The sequence below is a fragment of the Macrotis lagotis genome, chromosome 7, assembly GCF_037893015.1.
Source record: "Macrotis lagotis isolate mMagLag1 chromosome 7, bilby.v1.9.chrom.fasta, whole genome shotgun sequence".
NCBI classification, from domain to species: Eukaryota; Metazoa; Chordata; class Mammalia; order Peramelemorphia; family Peramelidae; genus Macrotis; species Macrotis lagotis.
This window is the reverse complement of record NC_133664.1, coordinates 185,589,033-185,612,835: the sequence shown is the minus strand read 5'-3', so window position 1 is coordinate 185,612,835 and position 23,803 is coordinate 185,589,033. Positions and strand designations below refer to the sequence as shown.

At 33.6% G+C, this 23,803-nt stretch overlaps 1 long non-coding RNA gene across 5 annotated transcripts in view; it reads left to right on the top strand.

The window, feature by feature from the left end:
* The window catches only part of LOC141493213 (uncharacterized), a 186,931-nt gene that overhangs the window by 31,946 nt on the left and 131,182 nt on the right, over nt 1–23,803 (top strand). For 3 of the 5 annotated variants that reach the window (XR_012470150.1, XR_012470152.1, XR_012470151.1), the window contains one exon: nt 2,807–5,666. This is a non-coding gene — a long non-coding RNA (uncharacterized LOC141493213). Of the gene's footprint in view, nt 1–2,806; nt 5,667–8,410; nt 15,514–23,803 lie in introns of those variants that run through there. The other 2 variants (XR_012470153.1, XR_012470154.1) reach the window with 2 other exon arrangements.

Genomic DNA, 23,803 nt, shown 5'->3' with positions numbered 1-23,803 from the left:
CAATCTTTATTTAGTAGAGTTACTCACAAAATTTTAAATAAAATGAGGAGCAAGAAAACAAAATGGCAGTCTGATAAGGTTTTAAAAAGGAAAAAAGAGAGAAAAAAAGGAAAGTGTAAGGCAAAGAGGGAAAGATATACTTGACTAAATTCAGAATTCCAGAGAACAGAAAAGAGAGATAAAATTTCTTAAATAAGCAATGCAAAAAAAATAGAATAATTGGAAAGACAAGAGATTTGTTCAAGAAAATTAGAGATATCTAGGAAAAGTTTCGTGCAGAAAAAAATGGTAATGATAAAAGACAAAAATGATAGGGACTTAACAGAAGCAGAAGAGATTAAGAAGAGGTGGCAAGAATGCACAAAAGAACTATTTAAGAAAGATCTTAATATAGCCAATAACTACAATGGTGTGGTTATTGCTCTATAGCCAGACTTTCTGAAGAATGAAATCAAGTGAGTTTTAGTGCTCTGCTAACAATAAGACTAGTGGAAGTGTCTGAATTCTGGCTGAGCTATTTAAAATTCTAAAAGGTGATGCTACAGTCAATATGCTAGTAAATTTGTTTCTAGCTCTCGGACTTCTAAACCATGCTGTCTCATCCTGTAACTTCCCTTAGCACTTAGGACTTCCTTGCTCTCGAACATCTAACCATCCCTGCTGTTTTCTCAACATAGAACATTCCCTTCATAAAGTCTCCCATATGTACTTGAATTTGTGGGCTGGAGTCCAATAAGGGTGAAGTTGCAATTGCTTCTAAAGCAAATCCTGGGGCTTTTGGGTTTCCAATAAAGTCACTCACAACTCTCTCCCAGTGTGCTTCCTATTGATTAGTTAGATAGTCATCAATTAGTTTTTAGAAAATAATCTTTAATAAGTAGTATAGCAAGGATAGTAGTTCTCTTTTGGACATGTGGAATTTGAAATGTTTATATAACATCCAATTTACAATGTTCAATAGGCAGTTGGTTATTCAAGACTAAAGTTGAGAAGGAAGTCATTAATACAGAGATGATAATTAAACCCCCTGGAGCAGATGTGTTCATTGAGATGTGTTCATTAGTATAAAGAGAAAAGAGGGTCAAGGGCAGTCTTGGGATAAACACAGAAATAAACATACTCATATACATATATGTATTTGTATTGTATATACACAGACTTATATATCCACAAAACACCTGAAAAAATAAAGTATGGGAGGAGGAGGAGGAGGAGGAGGAGGAAGAAGAAGAGGAGGAGGAGGAGGAGAGAGAGGATATGCATCTATATATACACGAACATACATATATATATATAATTAGGGAGCAGGGAAATATATATATATATATACATATATTTTCTGATTGGATGTTACATAGACATCTCAAATATATATATATATATACACATATATGTGTGTACATACAAATATATGTATATATACATACATATTGACATAATTTCATATATATATATATATATATATATATATATACATTTTTGTGTATTAATGTATATTCTGTTCTCTAACTGGGTGTACCTCAATGTTATGTCCTAGGATCTCTGCTCTTCCCTCTTCTTCTTTACTCTCTCTCAGTATCTCCTGCGTTCAGTAACTATCTCTTTGAAAATGTCTCTCAGATATCTTTTTCTAGTCTATCCCTCATCAGCTTTAGTCTTATATTACTAACTGCCTTTTGAACATTCCAAATTGGTTGTCCCATAAACATATCAACTAAAATATAATCAAACCTACCCTTCTTCCAGACTTCCTTTTTTCTTTATGTATGTGTGAGAGTGAAAGAGAGAGAGAGAGAGAGAGAGAGAGAGAGAGAGAGAAAGATTTTTATTTTTGTTCATGCAAATGCTTTTCAATTTCATGTAAATTGAAATTACCTATTTTATCTTTTGGGAATCCCTTTATCACTTAAAAAAATTCCTCTGGACTGTAAAAGATTTTTGATCACATTCTAGAAAGGTTATTTTTAATATGATATTTAAAAAAGTAAATATATAAAAGCTAACATCATTGGCAATAGAGAAACATTAAACACTATCCAAATAAAAATAAAATTATAGCATGAAGAATTGCCCCTCTTCCTTTGCATTATTATTTTATATTTCATTTCACTTATTCTGGTCGGTTGGTTGGTTGGTTCTTGTCCTTTGTTATTTAAGAAAACCAAAATGGCATCACTATGTTTAAGACAAATTACAGTGTGTTCTACTGTGGCTGATCAGACCAATAGAGCTCAGAATACTCTACCACAGGTTGGGCATGAATAGTCCATGTGAATACCTGGGATGGATATTCTAAACTTACAGATGTCACATTTCCTTTGAGCTGCTTCATTAGAGTGCAGCATCCTCACTGATAAAGATACTCCATGCTGGGTAGTCCTGTGCTAGTATCTCCCAAGCTGTACAATCAATACTGAGGTTGTTCAATGAGACTTTCAGGGTGTCTCAGTATTGCTTCTCCTGACCCCCATGTGAGTGCTTGCCCTGTGTGAGTTTTCCATAAAAGTTTTTTTTGGGGGAGTGAACATATGTCTGGTATTCTAACAATGTGTCCAGGCCATTATAGTTGCTCTCTCTGTAGTAATGTTGGAATGCTAGGCAGTTTAACTCAAGAAAGGACCTCAATGTCTGGCATCTTCTCCTGCCAGATGATCTTCAGAATCTTCCTAAAGCAATTTAAATGGAAACAATTCAGTTTCCTGTTCAGGTTTCACAGATATATAGCAATGAAGTCAACACAATGGCTCTGTAGACCTTCAGTTTGGTAGTCAGTCTAATACCTCCTCTCTCCCATACTTTCTTTCAGAACCTCCTAAATACTGAGCTAGCTCTGGCAATGCAAGTGTCAACCTCATTGTCAATGTGAACCTCCTTGGAAAGGATACTGCCAAGGTCAGTGAACTTGTCCACAGTACTCAAAACTTCTCCATTTGTTGTAATCAATAGTTTCGTGGATATATGGTATAGTGCAGATGAAAGGAGCTCCCGTAATTGTTAGACCAAAATTAGTATAGCAGCAGAGAATCAATCCATATTTTGTTGCATCTCAACTTCAGAGGCTGTATTGAATTCATAATCATCTGCAAGCAGAAGATCCTATACCATCACTTCCTCAACTTTGGTCTTGGCTTATAGCCTTTTCAAGTTAAAGCTGACCTTGAGGTCATATTCATTCTCAGTGAAGGTATTTGATAACAGGGCTAAAAACATCATGCAAAAAAAAAGTATGGTAGCAAGGGCACATCCTTGTTTCACTCCATTGGTGCCTGGGAAATCTTGAGAACATCATCTAAGAGAATAAAATTAGAGGCATATATGCTGGCAAAGAGGAAAGAAAACCATCTCTATTCAGATGATGTGATGATTTACTTAGAAAACCATAGAGAATTAGAAAAAATTAAAATAATAGTCTGTAAAATCATAGAAAATTTAAAAAATGAATTTCTATGACCTCAGACACTCAATAATTAACTAGCCATGTGGCCTTGGGCAAGCCACTTAACCCCATTACCTTGCAAAATCTAAAAAAATATAAATAAAAAAATGAATTTCTATATAGCAATAAAATTCAGAAGGTAGTAAGAGAATGATTAATCCCATTCAAAATGCCTAATAAACAGGAAATATTTGAGAATAACTTCATTATGAAATCACACTTAAGATTTATCTAAATACAATTACAAAATACTCCTTATAAAACTGAACAAAGACAGGTAATTGAAAATATATTCATTGCTCATGCTTAGGTCAGTCCAATAAAATGAAAATAATGATACTACTCAGAGCAGTATCAACAACATTTTGTCCTATGGAATTCAAACTACTAAAGGTTATTTTATCTTGTTTAAAAATATTTTTTTATATTTTTTCATTTAATGGTATTTTTTCTAATTTTATGTGAAGATAATTTTAAACATTCATTTTTATATTTTGAGTTCCAAATTTTTCTCTCTCCTTCCCTTCTCCTCCCTGTCCCCTCCCCTCCCCCAAAGACAGTAAGCAATCTGATATATAGTTCCTCATGAGTAAAGTTGTCAAAAAATATCAGAGCAAAAGAGAAAAATCATAAGAAACAAAACAAGAAACAAAACAGTGAAAATAGTATGCTTCTATCTGTATTCAGATTTCATAGTTCTTTCTCTGAATGTGGAAAACATTTTTCATGAGTCTTTTGAAATTGTCTTGGATCATTGTACTGCTGAGAAGAGACAACTCTATCATAGTTGATCATCATACTAAATATAATATTCTCTTAGTTCTGCTCACTTCATGTGGCATCAGTTCATGAAGTCTTTCCAGGTTTTTCTGAAAACTGACTGCTCATCATTTCTTTTAGCACAATAGTATCTCATTACATTTTTATATTACAATTTGTTCAACCATTTCCCAATTGATGGGCATCTCCACAATTTCTAATTCTTTGCCACCACAAAATGAGCTGCTATAAGTATTTTGTAGATGTAGGTCTAAAGATTCTTTCATAGAGACAAACGTATATATAGTAAGGAATCCATTTTAAATTGCATATGATCTTGAACAGAAGTGTCAGAAATGTCATACAACTGATGGCCCATAACACATTAACCTGAGCCAGATTAAAATGTAATTGGGAAATTTTTAACAAAATAAATAAAAACATATTAAAGCATAAATAATATTACATTGGGGGGATTGCAAGGTAATGGGGTTAAGTGACTTGTCCAAGGTCACACAGCTAGGTAATTATCAAGTGTTGAGGCCGGATTTGAACTCAGGTTAGGGCCATTGCTCTATCCACTGTGCCACCTAGCTGCCTCATAATATTACATTTTAAAATTAAGTGAATATACAGTTCACAGGGATCTTTATATAAAGACTAGTGGCCCCTGTTTTTGAGTTTGACACTACTTGTCTATAATCTTAAAGGAAATAATTTTTTGAAAAGTAGAAGGAAAGAGTAAATCAAACATTCAGACCTCAAACTATTTTATAAAACAGTCATCAAAATTATTTGGTACTAGTTTAAAAGGATAAATTGATGGAATTCAAATTGAAAAGTAGTAGTGCGATGAACACATAAAATATAGTAAATATTTGTCATTCAATTTATAGAATTGACCAAAAGGTTCTGTACCAGTTATCCTGCTTCATGGTTCCCTCAAATATATGTTCACAACTAAAACACCTTGATAATAGGATTTAAGACCAGTTAAATCTATATTTTTAAGAGGCAAGGTACATGATATGTAATGTATATGATTTATGATATGATGAAATATTACTGTTCCACAAGAAATGATGAGCTCAATGATCTTAGAAAAACATGGAAAGACATGAAATTATGAAGAATGAAATGAGAAGAAACATTGTATACAGTGACAGTAATATTGTTTTAAGAATGGCTTTGAGTGAATGTCATTTTGACTATTATAAATGCCCCAATTAACTACAAAGAAGATATGAAAGAAGATACTATCTGCACCCAAAGAACTGATAAATAGATGTATAGAATAATTTTACATTATATACATATAAGTATATATGGGAATATATATATATATATATATATATATATATATATATATATATATATACTTATATGTATATGTGTCTAATGGTAGCTACCTCTAGGATAAGAGGAATGGAGAAAGAAAAAAGAAATTTACATGATAACTTTATTATATATTTAAAAGGAATAGCAAGTTATATATATATATATATATATATATATATATATATATTAGAGTTGCAATTTCATGAACAATTATCTTTTTTATTATACTATGTTTTGGAAATGCTTTTTTAATTCCATAAATTAAAAAATAATAATTAAAATTGTAAAAGTGGTAAGGTTATTTTCCCCCCAGAAAGTCAAAAATGGAGAAGAGACTTTGAAGAAAGAGCATATGTGATTGAAGGGGGAGGGGAAGCAGCTCATTAAAGGATTCAGGATTTTCAGGGTGTTGTGATGATATTTAGATGATACCCTTGATTTCTGAGAAAGGTTATATTTTCAATCTTATAAAACTTAGAGCCTAAATAATTACTCCTTCTCACCTCTTCCCTTTACTCCCACCTAAAAGAAAAATTAAATGTATGAGCTACAGACCATCAACTGTATTTTTCCTGGCAAAAAAAAAAAAACACTTTCAATGTTTCCTAAGTGAAATTCTGGTTTTCTAACCCTTTCATGGATGTTATTTAAGAAGTCATCAATTTGTATTTGGGGACTTTTCAAGTGGAAAAATGAAGCTATTCATGCTTTTTATGAGTGACTCTAAGCTTCCTAATATGTCATGGGTAGAATGTTTCCATTTTGGAAAGGGCAAGGCAGACTCACGAAGTACAAAAGAGGACAATATCATTCCACAAACAAAAAATACTCATTGAACTGCACAAGTTTTTATTATGATTTTGTGTCTTGAGGCAATGGAAAGTGTTTTTCTCCTTTCCTATGGAAAACTGGCTTTGGCTTTGAGATCTAAGAATTTAAGACTCTAAGGGAAAAAAAAAATCCTAAGAAGACCACAAAGATAGCATTACCAAATTTGCAAAGTTGAATCTCTTGATCTCCAGTAAGTTCTGCTAGTGGTGAAAATTTATTCTTTGGGTCCTATGTTATTCCCTCTGGATTTTTCCAGGGAATAATTTTGAAATAATGTTCATGATATTCTTTTATGCCTCCTTAAATTAACCTTGCAGATAGTTCATAAAATACATTGGGTTTACGTGGTGTTTGCTAGCTCAAATATTTGTAATTAGATTTGTCTATTTTTAACTAGCTTTTCTAATATTTGCTTGAGTTCCAGTTATTTAATTTTTAAAAGGATAGTATTATGGCCATGAGTTGATTATCCATCATCTACTATCTTTTAAATTGAACTAGACTTTGAACACAGAAGTGAAGTCTTTGTGAATTTCTCTGAAACTATCCACTTTATAATTTCTTATAACAATGGTATTATATCATATACATATATGTATATATGATATATATATATATATATATATCATATATATATACTATTCCTTGTTCAGATATTTCCCCAGATGGTAGGCACTCCCTCATTCTCCAGTTCTTTACCAGAATAAAAATCAATAAAAACAAAAAAAAAACTGCTATCAATTTCTTGGTACATCCTAATTTGTCTTGCTTAGAACTGATTCCTTTTTTAACCTCCTTTCTCTTGTGTGCCATCTTCTTGCTACTCCCCTTTCCCTATTGAATGAAATGTATGTCTCTGTGTATCTGCTTTGTATTATTCTTAGTTATACTGATTCATGATTTGTTAATTGTACTCACTGTCCCCTTCAAGTCTGAACTCAGCTAGATCTTCTTTTTTTTTTCCTATTGCAGTTCCACAGATTCCTCATATGGATTCTATTCAAGTCATATGTATTACTTCATCAGTGGACCACAATAATAGTGCCTAATGAATCATCTTTACTAGGATTCAGATGCCCTTTGATGGTTTCTTTTCTCATTACAGTGAATTCTAGATCTCTTACAAGCCCTGTGTTTAGTACTAGACAGAAGTAATTCTGTTGAAAAGAGCTTGAAATAAGAATGGTGAATTCACTTACTTTCTTCTGTTCTTTTTGATAGCACCATCTAAATGGTTCCTTTGATTTCTTTCTGTGTCTCTAAGAGCCTGTTTAGATTCCTCTAAAGGTAAAATAATTTTGATTAATAAGATAAAAAGCAAGAAACAGTATTTTTGGCAAGACCTGACTCAGGCTAGTTTAGTGGTTAAGATTTAGGTTCAACACTAAAATAAAATTAAATGAGACACTTATAGATGAACCAACAGTTAGCAGAAAGAAGTTTACTTTGAATAGAGTTCAAAAAGTATAGAATCTATTTCTTCTGAATGCCTATATAGTGAGAATGCTCTGATCTAATATCCAACAGGTTGCTATATTTCCCTCTCAGGATTTTACCCTTTAGCTGTTTGAGGTATTGTTGCCCCAGTGCTTAATGCTAACAAATATTCTCATGTCTCCCTCATCTTTAAAGTTTCCTCACTTGATCCTTCCATATTTTCTCTCAGCCTATATTTCTACTATTTTAATTTCAATTCTATTTGTTCCCAATTACATGGAAACTATTCATTTTTATAAGATTTTTTTGAGTTCCACCTTTTTTTCTGTCTCTTCCTTCCCAACCCATGACAGTGAGTAATCTGATCATCCTATATTTCTTTTACCCTTTGTGGCCAAGTTCCTTGAAAAGGCTATATACAGTAGGTTCCTCCTCTTGGTCACTTTTAACCTTTTACAATCCAGAGTGCAACTTCATCATTCCACTGAAACTGCATTTTCCAAAGTTGCCAGTGATTCCTTAATTGTTAAATCTGGTTATTTTCTTTGATTTCTCTTCAGTCTTTGATTCTGTAGATCACCCTCTTCTCTTTGATACTCTCCTTTCTAGATTCTTTGGCAGATGGGATATCACCAGTCATCTTTTCTTTTGTCTTGCCACTGGACTAGATGACTTTGGAGAAAAGTGAAGCTGATGACTGTGCAACTCTGCCTCACATAAATTCTATTCACATGCAAGTCAAGGCATCACCTTCCTGATGTTATTGGTTTGGAGAAGAAATGCAATGTATTCCTCTAGAGAGCACCAAATTTAGGGAGAGCCCTGGATTCGAATCTTACCTTTGACATTTACTGGCTGCAAGACATTGAATCGCTCTGATTTTTAATTTCATCATCTCTAAAACAGGAATTCATTTTAAAAAATTAATGCCTACTGGATCCCAAGCATTGTGTTCAGAACTGGGGGGGGGGATAAATTTCATTTCTAAGTAACTATAAAACAAGGGAGAAGAAAAGGACAAATTCAATTCAAACTATTAGTGAACATTTATTTATTTATTTATTTATGTGTTTGTTTGTTTGTTTGTTTATTAGGTTTTTCAAGGCAATGGGTTTAAGTGGCTTGCCCAAGGCCACACAGCTAAGTAATTATCAAGTGTCTGAGGTTGTATTTGAACTCAGGTACTTCTGACTCCAAAGCCAGTGCTCTATCCACTGCACCACCTAGCCACCCCTAATGAACATATATTGAACAATTACAATATGCTAGGTTTTGTGTTAGGCACTGAGGACATAAAGACAAAAAGAAACAACCCTTGCCCCCAAGAAGTTCACATTCTGTTGAGGGAAGCCCATTTATACATAAAAGTAAATATAAAATAATTGGGGAAAGAAGATACATAGGCATGGGGCACTTGAGCAAAGACCTGAAAGAAGATAAAGTTTCAACAAGGCAAAGGAAGGCAGCAATGGCAAACAGCACCTACTAAGGATGGAGATAGTATACTGTAGGTGGGGAGCATGCCAGATTGGTAGAAAATAAGAGTTCATGTATAGAATTAATGTGCCATAAACATTAGGAGAGTAGTCTGGAATCAGATTGTGAACAATTTATTGTAAACCTTTAGGTAGATCATAATTTTTGCCAATAGTAGAGAAGTAAAAATATCTGTCAATCCTCCTTCCATGGAATCTATTGTGAGTCACCAATAAGACAGAGCATGTGATGGACTTTGTAAACATTAAAATATTATTTATAAATGTAGGCTATTAGAATGATTGTAATTGTAATTGTCCCATACCATCAGCCTCTTACTTTTATTCTTAAAAATCAACTAGCAAACCCTCTTAATTTCAGTTCCTTTCCTCTCTTAGTTATTTCGTCTATACATAGTTTATTTATTTGTGTGTTGTCTTTCCCATTAGATTGTGAGCTCCTCGAGGGCAGGAACTTGATCTGAAAAAGAAGTAGTCCTTCTCCTTTGCTGGATTTCATTTCTTCTCATAAACTCATCTAGCTGACTATTTCTTTCTCATAGTTAATTTATGAAGCTCTTCTGGATCTTTTCATGCTGAAGCCCTTTTCATTTGATCATCCTATTCTGTTTTCTTACATCTTACATACAATAATATTTTTATTATTAGCAAATATCCTTGTGGGTGAGGGTAAGAGTGGTGGGTACACACACACACACACACACACACACACACACACACACACACTGCCTCTACTTTTCACTAGGAATTCAATTCAATCTGACTAGGGCAGCTGGGTGACCTTGGAGTCAGGAGTACAAGACTACAAATCCAGCCTTAGACACTTGACTCTTACTAGCTGTGTGACCTTGAACAAATCACTTAACCCTGATTGCCTTGCATCCAGGTCCATCTCCAGTCATCCTGATTCATAACAGGCCATCTCCAGATCTTTGGAGGAGAAAGTGAGATTGGTGACTTAGCATAGCACTCCTCACTCAAATCTAATACATGTATGTGCTTGTCATGGTATTACCTCCCTGATGTCATAGTCTTCTTTGAGAATGAAAGACAAATTTGTATCCAGAGAAACAAGTATAGAGTTTGAACAAAGACCAAGGACTATCACCTTAAATTTACGAAAAAAAACTGATATCTTATTGTCTGATCTTGCTATCTCTTATACTTTATATTTCTTCCTTAAGGATATGATTTCTCTCTCATCACACTCAATTTGGATCAATGTATGGCATGGAAACAATGTAAAGACTGACAAATTTCCTTCTGTGAGGGGAAGTAAGATTAGGGGGAAGATTGTAAAACTCAAAATAAATAAATTCTTTATTTAAAAAAACAAAAAGAAAAAAAGAGAATGAAGGACAAGCATCAATAGATCAAACAATGTAGCTTCTGGACACCTCCCCCCCCAATTTAATTTTCTCTAAAGTTATAAGTGACCTCTTAAATGCTAAATCTGATAACTCTAACTTAGTAGAAGATGAGTTGTCTGGTCCATGGCCTTGTCTGACAGTCAAAGCAGAGTTGGTAGCATCCTGGAACAAGTTTAATTATAGACTTTATCTAAGCTTTTTCTGCCTTCATTGATATTTTTTCATGCTATTGACTATCCCTTTCTCTAAGATAATATTTTCTCTCCAGGCATTTATAATCCTACTTTATCCTTGTTCTCTCCCTCCCCAACTGATCACTCTTTAATTTACTTTGCTAGAGCATCCTCTATAACCTACTCCATTAGAGTACAAGCTTCCAAGCACAAGCACTGGTTTTTCTTTATATTCCATGGTCTACTTTGGTGATCTATATAGTCAGCTCCCAAATTGATAAATCTAACTTTAATCTCTCTCTCCTGAACTCCAGTTCTCCACATCATCAGCTGCCTGATGGATGTCTCTTCTTGAATGACCTGGAAATAATTCAAATAATACATCTTAAAGGGCATTTACTTAGCCCCCTAACCTTGATTCTCTTCTAAACATTCTCTATGGACTCTACCTTCTTAGTTACCCAACTTCCCAACTTCGTGATCATCTTTTCTTCTTCCCTTTCTCTCATTTACCATCTCTGATGGATAACCAAGTCTTACTGATCCTCCCTAAAATCATTTCTGGCATTAATCTATTATACTTTGCATAGCCAACACCATAATCGAGGCTTTTTTATTAATTATTGCCTATACTCTTGAAGTAATTCTTTTTGTTTTTTAATTTTTATTTATTTAAGCCAAGGGGTTAAGTGACTTGCCCAAGGTCACACAGCTAGGCAATTATTAAGTGTCTGAGACTCGATTTGAACTCAGATACTCCTGACTCCAGGGCCAGTGCTCTAGCCACTGTGCCACCTAGCTGCTCCAAGTAGTTTTTTAAAATAACTATCTCTGTTTTCAGCTCTCTCTCAAACTATTAGGCAATATTCCTAAGTCTCAGGTAGAATCATGGATAGCTCATAAATCGAGCACTGGGTCTTGAAATCAGGAATGTTCATCTTCCTGAGTTCAAATCTGGTCTCAAACTAGCTGTAAGACCTTGGACAAGTCACTTAATCCTGTTTGCCTAAGTTTCCTTATCTGTAAAATGAACTAGAGAAGGAAATGACAAACCATTCCAAACATCTTTGCCAAGAAAACCCCTAAATGGGGATCACAAAAAGCTGGGTGCAGTGAACAACAACAACCATCTACTTACCCATAGCTCTAGTCTCTTTTCATTATTTGAGTATTAGTTCCAGAGTTAGACCCTGACACTCTTCCCCCCACCACTGCCCCATACTCTTAGATGGCATGGTCAGGACCTGTTTGGTCTTGAGCTTAATTTTCTGGGTTCCACTTTCCTCAATGTGTTTCCTCAATGTTCATAGTGCTGGCAGTCTCCAGTGTCTTCAGTAAGAATTCTGCAATTAGCTGCTCCTGATCAAGACTCTAAATGATATCTTGGGCAACTTTGTGGTGCAACACTGGCCCTGGAATCAAGAAGACTCATCTTCCTAAATCCAAATCTGGCCTCAAACACTTTATTAGCTGTGAGACCATGGGCAAGTCACTTAATCCTGTTTTGCCTCAGTTTCCTCATTTTTAAAGTGATCTGTAAAGTGTAAAGATATTTTTGCCAAGAAAATGCCAAATAAGATCATGAAGCATCAGGTAAGACTGAATAATAACTGATCAGGTGTGATAATGCCATTTCCTTGCCCAAAAACCTTCAGTGTCACCCCATTGCCTATAATAGTCTCTTAATTTTCTAAGTGTGCTTGTCATAGAACTTCTTGACAGGCTTTTAGGGAAAGCTTGTAGACCCCCTTCTCAGCTTAAAATTTTAAAAGAATAAAATAAAGATATGAAATAATATTTTCCCATAAAAGTTCAGATAATGTAATTTAAAAACCAACTTGATCCATAGAGTAAAATACACATTCTTTTCTCAACATATAAGGCCCCAATTTACACTTCCCCAAAGTAGCTACAACATCCCACAGAACTCTCTCAATTTGCTTACCACTTAGGCTGGCTCTCACCTACTTTTGTAGACTTATTTCATTATTAATACACCTTCACCTAGATTCCACCAAAGTGAACTAGTTCCACTAAATTGGTACTCCATTTTCCACCTCTGGATATTAGAATAGGCTGTTTATACCTGGAATGAACTTCCTCCTCATTTCTATTGTTCAGAAACTTTGTCTTCCCTTCCTAAGGTCCCATCTTCTCTGGGAAGCCTTTCCTGAACTCCTCTACCAATTTTTTATACTCTCTCCTTTTTCAATAATCCTTAAACTCTGACTATTTATGACTATGTTATGCCTTTCTGTTACAATGTTAGCTCCCAGAAAGCAAATACTGATACATTATTTTTGACTTTATATTCCTAACTTCTAGCATATACTTAATAAATGATCGTTCATTGGTTTTGTCTTTATATTCCTAGTGCCATAAGGCATGGTAAGTACTGAATAAATCTTTGCTCAACTTTTCTGAACATCTCCAGAGATGAAATAATTATAAATACTTAGATATAAGTTGGTAAGTTAGTACCAGCATATTGGTAAATTGTGATTTTCTTTTGGTTTTTCCAAGGCTATGGGGCAAGTGACTTGCCCAAGGTCACACGGCTAGGTAATTATCAAGTGTCTGAGGTTGGATTTGAACTCAGGTCCTCTAGGCACTAGGACCAGTGCTCTATCCATTGTGTCATCTAGCTGCCCCCATAAATTGTAATTTTTAAATTACATGAGAATGTTCTGTGAGATGTTGTAGATAGTTTGGGGAAGTATAAAGTTCTCACTAAATGTTATGATGAAACCAAACAAAACCTGTCTACTTTTTATAAATTATTTGAATGAATAGATTACTATAAAATTCTTGTTCACATAAAATGTTTAGAGAAAACTTGGAAAGTGATCATTTAAACTTCCATTACATCTTATTTAGTCAGCTCAAAGCTTTAGTGGTCAAAGAAAGAGTGCCCATGGATAACTGATAAATAATTAATTATTGACAAAATTATGCTTAGAAAGCAAAAAGAAAAGAGCCTTGGTCTAAAAATCTGTGGAGGTCTCATGGATTATTCCTTAACAGCCAACCAGTAGGAAATTTAGTGACTCACCACTGTCTTCTGATGCTCTTCTTCCCTTCCTTTGACATTAACCCCTTGTTCCTCTACTCTTACATATGCATACATGCTCGCGTGCGCGCGCGCACACACACACACACACACACACACACACAGAATATGGTGATAGCCTTAGACTGTGGGAATTGCAAACGAGACTTTTGGTATGCCATGACTGGTGAGTAGTGCTGAGAGAGCCAAACATTAGGATAACTATCAAATCAAAACTAGGAAATGATGGTTGTGATGAAGAATTAGAAGGCAAAGGTAAGCTAGAAACAAAAGTTTTCCCCAAATAGCAGAGAAAAATCAAAGAGAAAGAACAACAGTAGAACAAAAGACAAGAAAAATTTGTAAAAGACTGAAAGAGCCTGAAGAATCTAAAGAGCTTACATGCAAAAACAATGAACAACTAAACTGTAGCTAAAGAAATTTCATGAAGAGATAACTTGGAGTTAGCAAAAAAAACCCCATAAAAACCTTTTGGTATTAATAATACAGTATGTTCCATGAACTCATCTTCAAGAGATGACTTCATAGCTATTAAATTTTAAAAATTACTAATAGAGAAAATGATACAATGTGAAATATCTGTGTTTTTCTGGTTTTATGGAAGCATTAGTTTGAGATGTGTTTATGACACTGGAGTCAATCTTTAAAATTGACAATTGACTGTCTGTACTATTTCCTGAAAAATAAAATAAGCTTTGCCAGACCAAAAATATTTATAGATGTTGTTTCTGGAGAAGGACTGAAGCAATTATGCTCAAAATTAAATGTATAATTATAGTGACTCTGATGGATAACATATGGATATATACAGATGTAAGACTTAGAAGATTTCAGGTGATAATTCTTTTTAAACCAAATTTTATTTTTTTTAAACATCATTATAGTTTTCCCCAACCTGCCAATCCTTCTTCAAGGAAATCATTCCAATTAACTAAGAGTATTTTTAAAGAAAAAAGAAAAGGGGGGGAATCATCATAATAGATCAATACACTGAAAAGGGGAACCTTTCACTGTTAGTGAACTAGACATGTCAGTATTAAACTTACCTCTTCTTTCAAGTCATGCTTGTACTTTATAATTTTGCAATATCCACTTTTGACTTTGTGAGTATATGTGGCTGTTCTTTCTATTTACATTGTAATAATTGTATACATTGTTTTCTTAACTGTGCTTGCTTCACTCTTCATCACCTTGTATATTCTTGCCATGTTTTTCTATATTCATCACCTTAACCACTTCTGAAAGTAGCAGTTTGTTTAGCCATTCCCAAATCAAAGGATATTTATTTTGTTTCCAATTCTTTGGTATCACAAAATGAACTACTCTAAATATTTTGGTATCTATTGAAGCTTTTTTTTATCAATGAATTCCTTGAGCATAGTCTAGTATAGACTCTCTGAGTATAGAGGTTTGGACATTTTATTTGCATAATTCTGAATTTCTTCCAAAGCTATTGTACAGATTCATAGCCACACTAACAATGTATCAGTATGCCTATCTTTCTACAGTTCTTCCTACATCGACTATTTCCATGTTTTGTCATCTTTGTAAATGATTATTTATAGTTTGCAATTCTCCTTTTGTGAATTGTTCATTCATATCCCTTGACCATTTATCTATTGAGAAATGACTTTTGGTTTATATATATATATATATATATATATATATATATATATATATATATATATATATATATATATATATATATATATATTGAAACAAGTACATATCTGTATATATGTTAATTGTGACATGTCTTAGATACCAAACTTGTGAGGGAAGTTTGACAAAAATTTTTTTTCTATTTCTATGTTTTTCTTTTTATCCCAGGCACTTTAATTATCTTTTGTAGAAGCTCTTCAGTTTTTTGTTACATATTTTATATACTGTGATTATGTTTGTCTCTTGTTTGGTTAAGAATATATTTCTTACTCATTACTATGACATAAGATCTGCTTCTCTTCTGTCTTTTATAATATGATCTTTACTATTGTGTTATATCTCTATCTAGATTATATTGTGGAATATGGTACATGGTATTGTTCTAATCTAAATTTTTCACAGACTTCCTTCTAGTTTTCCCAGAAGCTTTTTAAAATCACATGTGGACTTCTTTCCTAAGTAGTATATACTTTTCAATTTATGAATACTAGATTTCATATATATATATATAATATATATGTAAAAGCACACATATAAATATATATAAATATACATATACACATGTATGTTATTTATTTACACACATATATTTATATATATATATATATATATATTACACATACAGATTCTCCTTTGTGCACTGAACTACTGTATACTCCCTCTATCACTGAGCTACCTCATATAGTTTTCATAGGTGTTGTTTTATAATATATTTTGGAATCTGGAAGAGTTATATCCCCTTTGTCCCTACATCTTTTCTTTATTTTCCAGCTCTTTAATTTTTCCAAAAGAATTTTCTAATTATTTTATCAATTTCTATAAAGTATATCTGTCAATTTTATTGCTAGAATATTAAAACCATAAATTAACTTTGTTAGTACTATCATTTTTATTACATTGATGTAACCCAGCCATGCAGGGTAGCTAGGTGATTCAGTAGATAGAGTGCTGGGCCTTGAATCAGAAAGACATCTTTCTAAGTTCAAATCTAGACTCAGAAACTAACTATCTGTGTGATCCTGAGTAAATCACTTCACCCATTGACCTCAGTTTCCTCATCCGTAAAATGAATTGAAGAGGAAATGCCAAACCACACCAGGATTTTTGCCAAGAAAACCCCAAATAGGGTCACAAAGATTCAAAAATGACTGAAAATAATTGAACACACATAAAAAAGCCCAGCCATGAATACTAAATATTTCTTCACTTATTATTTATTCTTTTAAGGAGCACTTTGTATTTGAATCCATGCAGGTCATGTCTGTGTGTGTATGTGTGTGCATATGCTCATGAGTTGATCCCCAATATTTTATATCTATTTAGAATAGGATTGCCTTTTCTACTATTATCTTTGTTTTTTATTATTATATTTAAAAAATTGACTTTTGAGGTATCATTCTTCAGCCTGCACTTCACTGAAGCTATTAATTGTATCCATAGGTATTTTGTCTTTTTATTTGGGATTTTTCCAGGCATAGTTTTTGGGGTTAGTTTTATCTCCTCTTTATTTTTTTATTCCTGTAATTTCTTTCTCTTGGCTTATTGCTACTACTAGCATTTGCAGAATTAAATCAAATAATAATGGGGATTATGTGATAGTTAATCTTCCCCAAATATTTTATTGTTTTCCACAGCCTTCAACATACAACTTGATTTCCTTTCCTTTCATTTCTGCCAAATGCTACAATCAAAAGTGTTCTGTGTATGTGTGAGCTCATTATTTTTATCCTTGATACTTTGATACAAATGCAATAGGAAACTTGGTTCTTGCTCCCTACAGCTTTAAGTTTGAAAACTCACTTTCTATTAAATCACAATAAAAGAAATTTTAATAGTGTTGTCATTATTACTCTCTGTTTTCAGGTCAAGAGAAACACTACATTGGAAACAAAAGTTGTAATATGACCAAAAGTCATCTACTATTTGGAAGTAGTATTCAATAACATAGTTTTAAGTATGCCTCACTGAACTACTATATTTTTTTTCAACAAAAGCAATTTGCAACAACAGCCTGGAGATATGCACTTACCATTAAAATTGCTTTTGTCTTTAGGTAGAGTGTGAAGATTTTTTAAAAACTGCAATACATAGAAGACTATTACAAGGAGTTCTGTGGATGAGGGTGGGAAAATCATCTTTATTTCAATATAATTATTTTCTTTGGAATTCTATGTGTTTTATTTTATGAATTTAAAAATAATACTCTGAGAAAAGATCCATGTATTTCACCAGACTGTCTAAGGACTCCATGACACATGCAAAAAATATGTATACACTTGATCTAGGCAGTTAAGACTTATGGATAAGCACACTTCTAACACTAAATTAAATGACACCCAACTACCAACCTTAGATACACAGGAATATTATTTCTTCTATTACATTTGACAAAATTCAACTTATAACACAAATGTATCAGCCATATAATTTATGTTTATTGGATTATTTCTCTGAAGGTACCCTTTGGTGTTGGGGGGTGGGGAGGTGGATTTTCACTCCATTTTATTTTCCTGATCTAAATGCCTAAGAAACAAAGCTTCCTTTGTTCTTCCAGGCTTAATAGAACAACTTTCACAGGATTTTGTATTTTCTTTCCTGTACTAAGAATATTCAACACACTACTGTTTGGTACTTTACTACAATTTGGTAAATTATGTTGGCAATTATGATATCTGCAATGTTTTATAGATAGTAGTGAATGTGAATTTCCTCTATTGCAGTGGTATCACCAGTCTAAGCTAAGAACCTTCTCATGAAGGGATGGTCCTATGTTCCCTGGGGAAGACTCAGTAAAATATTCTATAATACTTTGATAATGATGGAGTTAATCTCAATTAATACTGATACTCCAGAGATGTTTGCCAGGTTTGGATATAGAAAAGCTAATGGTAAATTACCTAGCTGTGAGACCTTGGTCAAGTCATTTAACCCCAATGACTTGTAAAAACTAAAAAGAAACCAAAGGTAGATTCATTGCTGACAATCATGGCTTTCTTATTCAGATTCATACTTATGTGGCATATATATGTATATATACACACACACACATATATATGTGTATATCATGTATGTATGTATACACATTCACACACATACACAATTTGAGGAGGTTTTTTTTTTTTGCGAATGTCTCTCAAAGAATTATTGAACAGATCATCACCTGTGATCCACTATATACCAGAGTAGGACACTCTACTCCTTGGTGCCGATTAAAATAAACCCACATAAATCATCAGCATTTCTATATATTATCAACAAGACACAGCAGCAAGAGATAGAAAGAGAAATTCCATTTAAAGTAACCGTAGACAACATAAAAAACTTGGGAGTCTACCTGCCAAGGCAAACTCAGAAATTATATGAAAACTTTTCACACAAATAGATTTAAATAAATGGACAAATGTCAACTGCACATGAGTAATAAAAATGACAATTCTACCTAAATTAAATTACTTATTTGGTGCCATTCCAATCAAACTACCAAAAAATTTCTTTATTGAGCTAGGAAAAAAATAGTAACTAAATTCATATGGAGGAATAAAAGGTCAAGAATATCAAGAGAATTAATGAAAAATGCAAAGACTGGTGGCCTAGCCATACCAGTTCTAAAATTATATTATAAAACATCAGTCATCAAAACTGTTTGATACTGGATAAGAATTAGAGCGATGAATCAGGGGAATAGATTAGGTGCTGAAGAAACAGTGGTAAATGACTATCATAATTTCCTGTTTGATAAACCCAAAGACTTCTGGAATAAGAATCCACTTTTTGATAAAAAAAAAAACTTGCTGGGAAAACTGGAAGATGGTATGACAAAAACTTGACATAGACCAATATCTCACATCCTTTACCATAATGAGGTCAAAATGGATACAGGATTTAGACATAAAAGGGGATACCATAAGCCAATTAGGAAAACAAGGTCTAATTTATCTGTCAGATCCATGGAAAGGAGTGTGTGACCAAAGAAGAGAAACAGAAAATATAAAATGCAAAATGGATAATTTTGATTACAGTAAATTGAAATTATTTTTACACAAAAAACCCAATCAACCAAGATGGGGGGTTATTTTATTTACTTACATTGCATTTAAATTTATTTTCAGTTCTGAATTCCCTCCCACCCCCACCTTCAATTTAGAAATTAAGATAAACTAAGATATAAACATATATAATCCAGAACAATGAGTTCCTGAATTAGTTAAATCCTTCCTCCCTCAATATGCCTCAGTCTACACTTTTTAGTTCATCACCTGAAAGTAAATAGAATGGCTCATCATGAGCCATCTGAAATTATAGTTGGTCATTATGTCAGTCAGAGTTCTTGTATAATTGTGTAAATTGTTTTCTTTGTTCTTCTCCATTTTGTACAAGTCTTCTCAGGTTTCTCTGAAACCATCTAGGGGAGGGTCTAAATAGCTGAAATAGCCACCAAAAGTAAAGGTATTTACACCAGCTACAAATGGCACTAGGAAAAGAGTTCAAAGGATAAGACTGAACTGAAATGAACTCAATATATCAAGTTCACTTTTGGTGAGTTTTCTTTAGAGAAGAATTCCTGATTTCTCTCCCACTTGCTATTGTGTAAAGCAGCATGATGGCTGATCTTGAAACTACCTTCTTTTGTTTCTCTTCTTGCTAAATTGGATGTCTGTGCTGAAAATCTACGAACAGATTCTGCAAGTCTAATATTAAATGTATCTTTAGGATGCTTGTGTTTGGAAAAGGTTGCTGAGCCAAAGCACTTTTTTCCTCTTTAACTTTTTCTGATCCTTCCCCTGATAGACACTGTCAGGGACACAGCCAGGAAAAAGCAACTGGGGCCATTCACAGAGTGCTGTGATTTACAGATTATTGATGACTCGTATGCTTCTTCAATAACCCAGAAATAACTTGATTGAGCACATAGTTTGCAAGGATAAATAAAGTGCAGTAGCACTCCACCGAACAACAGTAGTCCTACTCCAGTAGAACTCTTTTCTAGCAAGGCTCTAATCTTTTCTACCTCCTAAAATATGTCCAAATGTCTGTCTCTTCCCACCATAGAGGTGAGTCCCTGGGCATTTCTTGATTCCCTGGGCATTTCTTCTCATTGAATTCTGTTCTACTGTATCTCCTTTTTTTAATTTTTAAAATCTGATTGTGGGGCTGTTGGGCGACAGTGTGTATAAAGCATTGCTCCTAGAATCAGGAGGACCTGAGTTCACATTTGACCTCAGATTCTTTCTGGTCATGTGTTCTTGAGTAAGGCATTTAGCCCCATTGCCTTGCAAAAAAAAAGTGATTATTCTCTGAACCAAAGTAGTTAATACTTCTCTGGAAATGATTCCTCTCTCCTTATATTTCCTATAGTCCTTTTCACATTCCAATTTGTGTTATAATTCTTTTTACCTCTATCTTATCTCTTCTATTAAACTGTCAGTTTCTTTAGATTAAGGTTAATTTTACCTTTATTTCTCTTTGTATCCTTAATATCTATGTATATTGAAAAGAATTAAGCTGAAGCTAACTCTTTGCTGGGGCAACTGGGTGACACAGTAGATGGACTTCCCAGCCTAGAATGGGTTCCAGTTCTCTATCCCATCTTCAATCCTCTCTTGAGAAGTCTAGTCTTCAAGTTCAAATCTGATGTCAGACACTTTTACTAACTGTGTAACCCTGAGTAAGTAACGTAATACTGTTTGTCTCAGTTTCCTCATCTATAATATGAGTTGGAGATGGAAATGGTAAATCACTCTAATAACTTTGCCAAGAAAATCCCAAATAAGGCCACAAAGAACAAACTCACCAACTATGAATCGGAGAAGCTCTTCACTTCTAGACAGTTCAGAACTGCATGCTATAATTTTATCATAAACCTCTAACTTATATTCAGTGAGGTATGGAGAGTCATAAAATAGAACCAAAGCCAGCAAAGATCTAGAATTGACCTTGGACAGCATACTAAGGCATTCATTTTTCATGTAAGATGGCAGCAGATTAAGGAGGCAATATATTTCGCTTCTAAGAGGCAATATATCTCTCATCTCACTCCTAACCATGAAACTGATACATTTTTAGTTGGATAACTCAGTCTAAAATGTGTAAAAGTAAAATAAGTTTAGATAAGAGAGCCTTGGGGTTGATCATGAAATCACAAAGATTAGCAAGAAAAAGGAAGAAAAAATTATGTGCCACCTAAAAACAACTGGTCCCTTTAGAATTAAGTACCTATTTCTATCCTTTAGAATTTAATACCAATGTGAAAATTCCACTAGATGAAGAATACCATACATTTCTGCTTAGATTAAAAATACACACACACACACACACACACACACACACACACACACACACACACACACACATTTCCCCCATGGCTGAAATGTTCTCCTTCCTAGAGTACTTGGAATCCTAAGTCTTGTGATTTAAGGGTCAGTTGTGAGAAATCTTCCTAATTGGGTATCTCCCATATTTATAAATAATTTGTATCTCCATAGCAGAATGTAAGTTTCTTGAGGGCAAGGGACTATCTCATTTTTGTATATGTGGATATTTGTATCTCCAGCATTTATTCCAGGAGATTAATAAATGCTTGTTGATTGATTTACTCAATCTGGCATCTCTGTTAGTTTGGTGGGGATGATAAATAGATGTTAAGACTTTAAAGCTTATTTGTAACAGAAATTGGTTCACAGAATACGTATATAATATTATTATTATTAAAAAGAGATTAAAAAGAAAACAATTAAGAACTTGGAAATGTCTATCTTCCAAAGGAATTTCTCCTATCTATAACTGTATAATATAGTAAAAATGACAAATTAATATTTTGCTGTAAGGGTAGCCCATGTCACCCTTTGAAATCATGTAAAAATCAATCCAAACCTTCAGTCAAACTGACTCTGTTGCTGTTGGGGTTTTTTCATATGATGAGTAAGAATGGAAAAAATGTTCTCCTGAGCTGACCCATAATGCTTGAGAAAGGGAGGGATGGGGCAGGCTTATCATTGAATTTTTCTTCAAAATTAACCTACTCCCTCTAACTCTAAGTGGGTTGAAAACTGAATGAAATGAGAAAATTAATAGGGTTCCCAGGAAAAGTATAAAGTGTTATTCTTTATGAAGGATATCTGTTTTGCCCATGTAGGTTATGTTCCAGGATACTGGGTCTGTCTAAATGTAACTTGAAGAGAGGCGTGAATAGAAATTTCTGGAATTTTCTCCACCCTTCTCCAAGGGAGGCTTTGATTCCTGCCTGGAGGAGAACAGGAGGAGTCATAAGGCTAACTACTCTAGTTTCCTCACAGGGAGGGTTTCAGATTAGAATTATATATTATCTCATCTACCACCTCCCTCAAAATAGCTAATCTAAAGAAAATTATTTTTAAATTTAAATTGCTCTTGGGGTTACTCTCTTTTTATATAAATATTTTATTTGTTTTACAATTAAATACAATAGTAGTTTCTACCAACCATTTTTTTTGCAAGGTTTTGAATTTTATAACTTTCCCCCTCCATCCTTTCCCTTCTCCCACCCCCCCAACAGAAGGAAATCTGATAGTCTTTACATTTGCTTCCATGATATGCATATATTAAAATTGAATGTGTTGAAAGAAAAACCATATCCTGAAGGAAGAAAGAAAATATTGGAGATAGCAAAATTACATAATACATAAGATGACTTTTATTAGAATTGAAGACCATAATCTTTGGTCTTTGTTTACACTCCATAATTCTTTCTCTGGATACCAATGGTATGCTCAAACACAAATACCCTAAGATTGTCCCTGATTATTGTACTGATGGAATGAGCAAGTTCATCAAGGTTGATCATCACCCCACATTGTTGTTAGGATGTACAATGCTATGATTCTACTCATCTCATTCAGCATCAATACATGCAAGTTTTTCTAGGCTTCTCTGAAATCCCATCCCTCCTGGCTTCTAGTAGAACAAGAGTGTTCCATCACATACATATACCACAATTTGTTCATCCATTCCCCAACTGAAAGACATCCCCTTGATTTCCAATTCTTAGCCACTACAAAAAAAAATTGCTCTGAATTTTTTTGTACATGTGGGGTTTTTAATCCTTTTTTATGATTTCTTCAGGATATAGGGGAATTACTTTCTTTTATCAGAGTAGTGCCTCAAGCTATATGCAAGGGTTATTTACACAAAGAGGAAATAGAGAATAAATTTATTTATTCAAGTCAGAAATCAGAGAAGTTATACAGATTAGTCAG